Source organism: Haliaeetus leucocephalus, unplaced genomic scaffold (assembly GCF_000737465.1).
Source record: "Haliaeetus leucocephalus isolate CR32 unplaced genomic scaffold, Haliaeetus_leucocephalus-4.0 Scaffold173, whole genome shotgun sequence".
NCBI classification, from domain to species: domain Eukaryota; kingdom Metazoa; phylum Chordata; class Aves; order Accipitriformes; family Accipitridae; genus Haliaeetus; species Haliaeetus leucocephalus.
In genome coordinates, this window is record NW_010972609.1 from 11,756,696 (window position 1) to 11,765,652 (window position 8,957).

Below are 8,957 nucleotides of genomic sequence, written 5' to 3' on the forward strand. Positions count from 1 at the left end.
GCTCCAGCCCCCTCCTCATCCCGCGCCTGGGCTCCCCTGGGCGAGGTGGCGGCAATGGTGTTCCAGGAGGGTCGGGGGTCCCTCAAAGGGATCGAGATAGGCACTTGATACAGCCCTCTAGAAGTGCATTTGGCCCTCTGCATCCAGGAATCTGCATGATTTAACATGAACAGTCTTACTAGAAAAGGAGCTTCCAAGACTACTGCCTAGCAGATGACAGCAGGACTAGCGCATTTGCCCTTCAAAAGCTGCTGTGCCTGTATTGGTTAAAGAAAAGACATAGTGGAAAATGGAACTAGAAAATAAACTTTCACTATAACAAACAAGGTGTTGCACAAATTCTTTCACTAAAGGCTGCATGGCAGCAGCAGGACAAGCCTGCCAACCCCAGCTTTCAATTATTTACCAATTCCCTTTCCTTGGCTCACTGGAAAGGTTATCTGAAATACATTAGGCTGTCCCTCTCGCAGATTGGTCCTGCTACTGCTGAACAGTTCAGGTACCCAACTGTTTATTAGCTTTTGTGCATGTCAAAACCTAGTCTTGCTTTGCTGAGAGCTTACTGTCTTCATATTGAACTATGGCAAAGTGTAAATTATAGGACAGATCTGGCAAAGTCTCTGTTCTGACAGCTAGCTGCTTACCAGCACTTCTTTGCAACATGTGCATGGCCATCTAGCTCCCAGTTCTGTCTTGACGCACTCACCCAGAGCCTTCTCTGAAACCTGACTCAGCTCAGTTACCTGCCTATTTATTGACTAGGAAGAAAGTGGGGACTGTTGACTAGATTTTCAGAAGCAGAACAGCAACTGAGGTTTCATACAGAACTTTTCACCAACATCTCAGAGCACTTCACAACGGTGACAGCGTATCTCTGCTTCACAGCTATGAAACTGAGGCCCTAAGGTGATTTCCTGGGCATATGAGAAAAATTGCTGAGATTTGTTTCATTCTCGAAACCTACTCCCATGTACCATCCATTAAATACTGCTATAAAAATCAGTTATAAGCTTTAGAAAACATGGTTGCCCCAATTACAAACCCTAATAATTTCCAAGAAAACTAGTAATGCAAAAATACATTGGTAACAAAAAAGCAAAGGTTAAACAATATTTGCAGCTTCATTATTTGTGTGCTTTAATATATATAACTTGGGAAGTTAGGGACTACTTTATGCTTCCAGAAATGTACATATATATTTGTTAGGGCTTGTATCTTCATGCTCTACAGTAACACATGAGGAATTAGCTGGAACACCCGCAATTCCTGATTTTTCACTTAATTAACAAATGCATTCCATAGTCTCACATGATCTGTATTTTCCATAAATAATAAGCTTAACTGATTAACTGATAAACGTCTTCATCTGCTTTTAGCATCTGCATGCTGTGAGAACAGGTTTCTTTGGCATTCCATACCTCTCTCAAAGTGACACTGTTTCTACGGCAACGTTCACATTTATTAAGGCTGGATATAGTACCACTGCTGAACTTGCGCGCCTGAAGTGTAAGTGAGAACAGGCGTAGGAAAAAAACCACCTGTTCTTACTTATGGAGCAGGCATGCAAACCCTGGAATAACTGTATCTCTTGTTAAAGATGCATTAACATAGCATTACATGCTTTAAAATACAAGCACTAAAGTATTGACAGGTCAAACACCTTAAGGTTTTAATAGCTTATTTTCTTGCACCTTTATAAAAAGAAAGTTTGATATGGCATTAAAAAAAAATCTCGTATAGGAATCCAAGGCAATTTCTGCTAATCTGAGTAAAAGGTGAATCTATTTCCCATGATGGAAACTTTTATATTATACAGGTAAACTATAAGAAAAAAAAATAAATCTGTTTTGTCAGTCACCTTGTTGGTATCTGTGTGTCAGAAAGTTAGGAGAGATATAGCCACTTGTATCATGGGACAGTACAGCATTGCACAGGGAGCCAGCTACCATACTTAGGGTGAAATTGCTCTTCTGAGACAATCTCTATCAAGTCTATGTCAGACAACCCAGAGAAGCAGAATGCTACTACAACAGGGTTTTTACTGGCAGGTAGGTGCTACCTGAGCAGGTAAATGCCTGTCTGAATGCAACCTAGTAAACTGGGAAAGACCAGATCTATAGAAACAGGTGTTTTCGGAGCGGGTGCAGTCAGCAGGACTCTCCCTGTGCAGACGTGCAGGACCTCGCAGACAGTCTGAATCAGCCAGCCATATGTGCTTTGCTGCATGTGCCACCAGTTAGAGATTCAAGTGGCCTTTTCTTCTCCATCTAGCTCAAATATGGATGAAGGGTGAGCTACAGGGTCCTTGAGGATGACAACGTTTCAAAGAACCATAGCTACTGTAGAACAAGAATTCACTCTTTCTCCTTAGGAAAATAATACATGTCAATATTGATCTAATTGTAAAGAGCCAGTGAACGCCATCACTTTCTACATGGTGACATCAGCTGTATTAACCAAATAAACTGGGACACTTGCCTTCCAGGCTGGTATCAGATCTGTGCATAACACACAATAAATTAAGTGGACCGTTTCAAGCTGCAGTTTTCAGATATTAGAATATTGTAAACAAGCAGAGATGTTGCTTTAAGACCTAATAGATCGAAGCCTGGAGCATAACTCCCATCTGGTACAAAGAACTGTATATTTGCTCTTTGTAACAAGATGTCTCATCATGTAGAGCTTAGAGAGCAGCCTCCTACTGACAGGCACAGGAACAGCCTGAAAGATCTCTGAGCATGGGATAATGCTTAGAGCAGACAGCTACTCTGCCAGCAGCCACTGACTGAGGCAGGAATGACATTAAGTTAATGGTTGAAGTGAAGCTCGGACACCAACTTGGAGGTGAGCTTTGATTTGGTCTGACCTGTTGCCATTCTGGTACTGCCAGTCCAGGCTCAGTCTTAACTAGGAACGAAGCTGGCACCAGGTCCTGGTCCCAGGTGCACATCACGCACGCATACAGACCTAACTGCTGGAGGTCCTCGCAGCCCCATTGCAAGTGAGGCACTGAGACAGTGCTCTGGTTCACAACTTCAGCCCAGGTCCCACCAGCAGGAAAATTGCTTTAAGTTCAGGTGTATACCACAAGACTACAGTTACAGATGCAAAGCAGATTCACACCTAAAACCATACACTACATTATTAAAACAGATGAACCCAGTGGGTTTTCATTGTGCCCACAGGTCCCACATTCTTCTGTTTAACAGGTAAAAAAGAGAGTACCCTGCAACAAGCCGGGACACCTCTGAAGTGACAATGGTACCCTCTACAGTTTGAAGGGGCTTATGCACACCTGCCCTGTTCATTCACTACTCCTGGTCTCAAAAAAGAATTTACTGCCAGACGGTCTATGCTTCTGCATAGGAACGACCCTTTCATGTGTTTCAGTAGGCATAGCTCAAAGAGGAAATTGGCCCACTGGCACCACTGAATTCAATGGATATTGGAAAGAATGATGGAATTTCATTTGAAAAACAATTAAAAGCAGGGATGTCTATGCAACACGTCATGTTAGTTTTGGACAGTACGTAAGATCTACAGTTATCAGTACATAAATATTTAAAATCAAGGAAGGAAAAAAGTAAAGGTCCTGGGGAATCTCATCTAGAGTGAAGTTTCTACACATTCATATTTATGTATTCTCATATAACATATAGCTTAAGGTCTGAATATCAGTGACAGCAGTTATTCCAAAAGACCAGATTTTGAAATTCAAATGATCATTACTGTAAAAGAAAATGGCTTCCTAACCTTTCTAAACACAGAAGTTAGATGTCATTTCCAAACTTTGGAATTAAAATTAGCAGCGTGATAAAATTCTTACAAGTCTTTACAGTATTGTAAGACCTTAGGAAAAGAAGAGACCATGTTTTTAATGAAAAGATGCTAGTGTGACCACCTGTTGTAAAAGGCTAGACCTTTGATCAGATATTACAGGGAAAACATGAAATATCAAACCTGAAAAACACCATTAATAAGATGTAGGAATGGTGAGACCCACTAACTCTGCTCTTTTGTTGGGGCCAGGATAACAAGCTTAGTTTGTTCTGCTTCCCCTAAATGAAATTCCAGTGAAAGAAAGAGTGAAACAGGGACTTGCAAGCCACAAAAACTGCAGGTTTTATACTTATGTAAAATAACTGTTTTTGACAACATCCAAATTTATATAACTCAATTATAAAATGTCCACAGTCTATAGCTAGAAGAATTATGCCAATCTTTCAAAACAAAAGAAATCGCATTTTTGCCAGCAACTCCATTCTATTCTTGGCAATTGTGGATCATTCTGATGAAATATACTGCACTGATGCAATCAAAAAATGATACATGGAGTTTGGAAAAGGTTAAAATTACAAGCTACAGAACGCACAAAAAAAATCAGAAGAAATATCTAGTGAAATAAGATGGATATTTATGGCTTTGCTCAAACACAAAATTGCCTAGATTAGTATTACAAATGTACAGGCAAAGTCACAGTTAGAATTTCCTGTATTTCACCTCTCAATGAACTCATTATTATGCCTTTCAAAGAGGAGATCCTCACTAGGCCAGCTGTATACAGCCAAACCTATCTCATTATGCTTTAGAAAAGTAAAATCTCTACAGAAAAGGCAGTGTTCAAACAGATGTACTGTATCAGTACCCTGAACTGTCAGCATCACTGTGCACTGGTTATACGTAGGTAGGCAACCTGAAAATACACAAAACACAACTGAAAGCGACCCCAAGAGTGGGCCAAAATCACCCTGTATCGCTTTTATGATGAAACCTGCAGCACATCCTTTACATTCTTCCTCTTAGCACTTTTTAAAAAAACACTCTCATAATTCCGTATCAGTTGTGAGACAGCACCCCCTGGTGTATCAACACATGAAAACTTTATAAAATAGCCTAATTTGTGACCAGGTGCAGCTAACTGATAGGTATTACTGTCTAGATTACCCAAGACACAGATTAATTGGCTGGGTCTTTCCTCAACGCTCCAGCTGCAGTTCAGTGCCAAAAAGTGCATGATACAGAGCAAACGCCCCTCACATAGGGCTTCACATTTCTGAGTTTTGTATGAAGCTGTCTCTACAGAAACCACTTACAAATCTTTTGGAAGGTCAATATACAAAACCATGTTCCCCTTTGGCCTGATTTATTTTTCTTTTCTATCGCTTACCTTCATGTTTTCTTGGAATGACCCCTTCCTCTCCTAAAAAACTGAGAGTTGCCTACATCATGTCTGTCATAAATATTCCTGCTTCTCATGTTATCATCTAAATAGAACACAAATATAAATCCTCATTGGACCCTGAATAAAGAAATCTGGCCCTGACTCACAGCAGCTCTACATTAGGAACAGGGGCACAGGAGAAACTGGCGTCCTGCTATGCCAGCTCCGCATCATGCAATGACTTTCTAAAATTTTTAATGGAAAAGCACCAAGTTTTCCTCCTCTATTTACTCCTACTGTGAATTTATTCCTGTTCTTATCCAAGTTTCTGAAATCAGAGTTAGGGAATAACACCACCTTACTCAAGCATAGTGTACACCGTATCTGCTTGTTGCTGTGCAGGTTAGTAACCTCCTTGGACAAAGTTCTGAACAATACAGCATAGCCACAGCTATACACTAGGCTTTTACCATGTTTTGCTGCAATGAAAAAGCTGTATGTGGATCCTAAAGCAGGACAGTCTGTGTAAGATACTCCTTTGTATATGCAGAACAGTTCTCTAGTATCTAGGAAATGTTTTGCACCCCATTAATGTTGATCGAATACTTCAACAGCCATTACTTAAGAGTTCCCGTTCTCCTTAGAACAGCAATTTTAAAGTGATCAGTGGTGCATCTGTGGTTCTCGGTTCTTTTATTTGCTACAATTGCTAATCCTTGTGGAAACTACAACGATCGTACATCAAACTTTCCTATTTCCTTTCCCTGTAAGTGGTTGTGGTAGTTGTCACAAGCACAGATTTTTTAAGCAGTGACAGGCCTGCCCAGGGGTGGCTGAAGACCAGTGGACCACCACCCTCAAGTGACACAACTTGAGAATCCTGTTTGCGTAAACAGGCAGACAACAGAGAATCTCTCAGTCTCTCTCTCTGTAGGGCACAAAAGCTACTTTAAAAAGAGGTGTTCTGAAACAAAATCAGTCTACTATCTGAGCTACTGAGCAAAAGCTTAGCCAAAACACAAATCGGATACATATAAAAGGAAGGAATTTTACCTCTGAAGTATAGACATGAAACATGCATCTAACTTTTTTTAGTGTTCAGACTACTGAAAAAATACACACCATCAATGAAAACATCTGTACAAGACCAGTTCTGCAGGAGAGCTATTGAAAAGCACAACAGGTGGAAAATGAATCCTACAGTCAGGGCAGCTTCTGCTGAATAGGTATTTTCATATCCTTGCATAAACTTCCGATAGCAAAAGATATCCTAAACAAAGTTAATTTATGTGCCCCCCCCCAGCTGACTAAGAGTCACATGAAATAGGGGTATCTGCACATGCCAGGATGTTTTTCTATTCTCCAATGAGGATAGCAGACTGTGACTGAAACAGGGCTTAGATGACAGATACTGGAAGTCATTCTCCTCCAAAGACATCCTTTCCTTGGCTGTGGTCAGCAAATCCATCTCATTCAGACCAGTCAGTATACACGCAGCTATGACTCGATCTGCTAGTGTCCTACTAATCCCAATGTCTTTGTGAAGACATGAAACCATTCACTAGAGTCCTAGGATTTTCTTCTCTCTTGGTTTGGCTTAAAGCGATTGGAGAATAAAATCCCCTCCATGCACCCCCAAGCAGCATACCAATATCCATGGAATTTCACAGGGGAGCACATACAACATACTCCTACACTCTTCTTCTATCCCCCCCCCCCCCCAAATTATGAATTACTAAGCAATTAAGATCACAATCTGATTACTGTATCCTTGTGAATCTGGCATAACTTCACAGAAGGCAATACAACTGCTGTGAGAACATGCAGAGACATAACATCATTATCAAGGCAGACCTGCATATCCAGAGCTTCGGCTCCTGCTGGCATCATATGATGCGGGATTTGGAGCTTTTATTAAAAAGCACAATAATGGCAGAACAAAAAAGGGATTTCAAAACATGCAAAACAAACAGGTCCCTCCGCAAAACCATGTTGCACTATCTTACTGATTTACTGTCTCTAACGCCTCTAACATCTACTGGAGTACAAGAGATGGATACCCCCCCACTATAGCAGGTAAAGGTTTTAAAAATCCCATTGTCATAAGCATCAACAATATCTACTATTTATATCTGAAACATACATTACTGCAACCTGTACATTTCATGACCATACTCAATGCTCACAGAGGTGCACAAGGTAATCACAGACTTCAGAAGCTACTTTCAAGTGTTTTTATTCTGCACAGACAAACTCAAGGCAACAGCCTTTGCTTACCTAAGGCCCTTTCCTCTTTCTTATTGTATGCAGTAAGTGTGAGGTGTGTGCCTGTGAGAAAATAGTAAAATAAACACACCATAGCTTTGGAAGTCACATATTTCAAAACTAGAATATTTAAGGCAAGACATAGCCTTACCAGGTGTACAGGTTTGTCTGTAACAGAGGTGTGCACACTGGAGTACAGTAACAGACTTTGATACTGTTAGATACAGCATGGCTTTGATGGCTAATGGCTTGAAAAATAACTATTGCCAGCAGACTTCTATTGATTTTATGATTTTATGTACTAAAACCTCAGAATTGTACAGCTGCATCAGTGCAAAGTTTCAGCTGTTGACAGATCTGCCCCGTTTTTTACTATGGGCAGACTATTTTCTTCTAGCACCTAAGCTTAAGAACAGGATTGGAATGAGAAGTGAACCTAATGCTTGTAAGAACAGACCAAAGCTAGATGGCAAGAAGTAGGTTGGGAGGAACAGGTAATGAAATATTTATATGAATGTCACTTATTAGCTCCGTTTTCGCATTGTACTTCTAGGGCTATCCTTTAGCCCGATAAAATACAGCAGCTTAGACTCTTTCATTTCAGAATTTACATGTGTGCTCCTTCCTGTACTTATTCAGAGTAGAAAACAGGTATTTTCATCACTGAGGCCTTAAATGTTTTGGGAATCAGCTACTCAGGATACTAACTCAGTTCTCTTCTGTCCTACTGGAGCAGGACACAGCTGTTCAACTTCAGCAGCAGGACTTTCTGCCAACTGGAAGAGTACTGTTGGCTCTGGAGACTCTTCTGTAGAATTAATTGCTTGCAACAATTTAACAAATTCAGAATTAATGCTTACCAGATTCAGCTAAAAGTATTTTCAATCTAATGGTTATATGTTTTAATCTACTGCTAATTTGCATAACATTTAGTAGCCAAATGGCATTAACTCACTTCCACATCCTGACTTGACCTTCGCTCCAATTCTTCCTCTTCCGCAATTCCCCAACTTGGTTCACTTCACTGCAAGATCATTATCAGTCTGAATCCTTCCTTCCTGAGCTTACACATGTGGCTAATGGATGCACTCACTGAAAATACTGCTTACGCTGCTACAGCTTTAATATTGCACTCGGCTGTCTTTTCTGTATTAACTAAAAAATAAGAACACCACCAGCAATGTTGTTACTCATGATAACACTGTTAGGAAAGCATTTTGGAAACAAAGTTTACTACTTGCTGGAAAGAGCTAAATTTTGACAATCTCCTTTCTGATACTACAAGCTTGTCTGTACTACACCAACCATCTAGAACATACACCCTTTGATTTAGTTGTCAAATATATATTCTCCTAGGTATACCAGAGTATTTTAAGAGTCATGAACACATTCACACAGTTCAGGCCTAGTCATTATTGTAAACACTTAAGCTATTACGCACTCCCACTTTCTTAGAGTATCAAAGTACCCCAGCCAGATATTCAATACTGATCAAATAATACAGAGATTATAATTTACAGACAAAACAGTA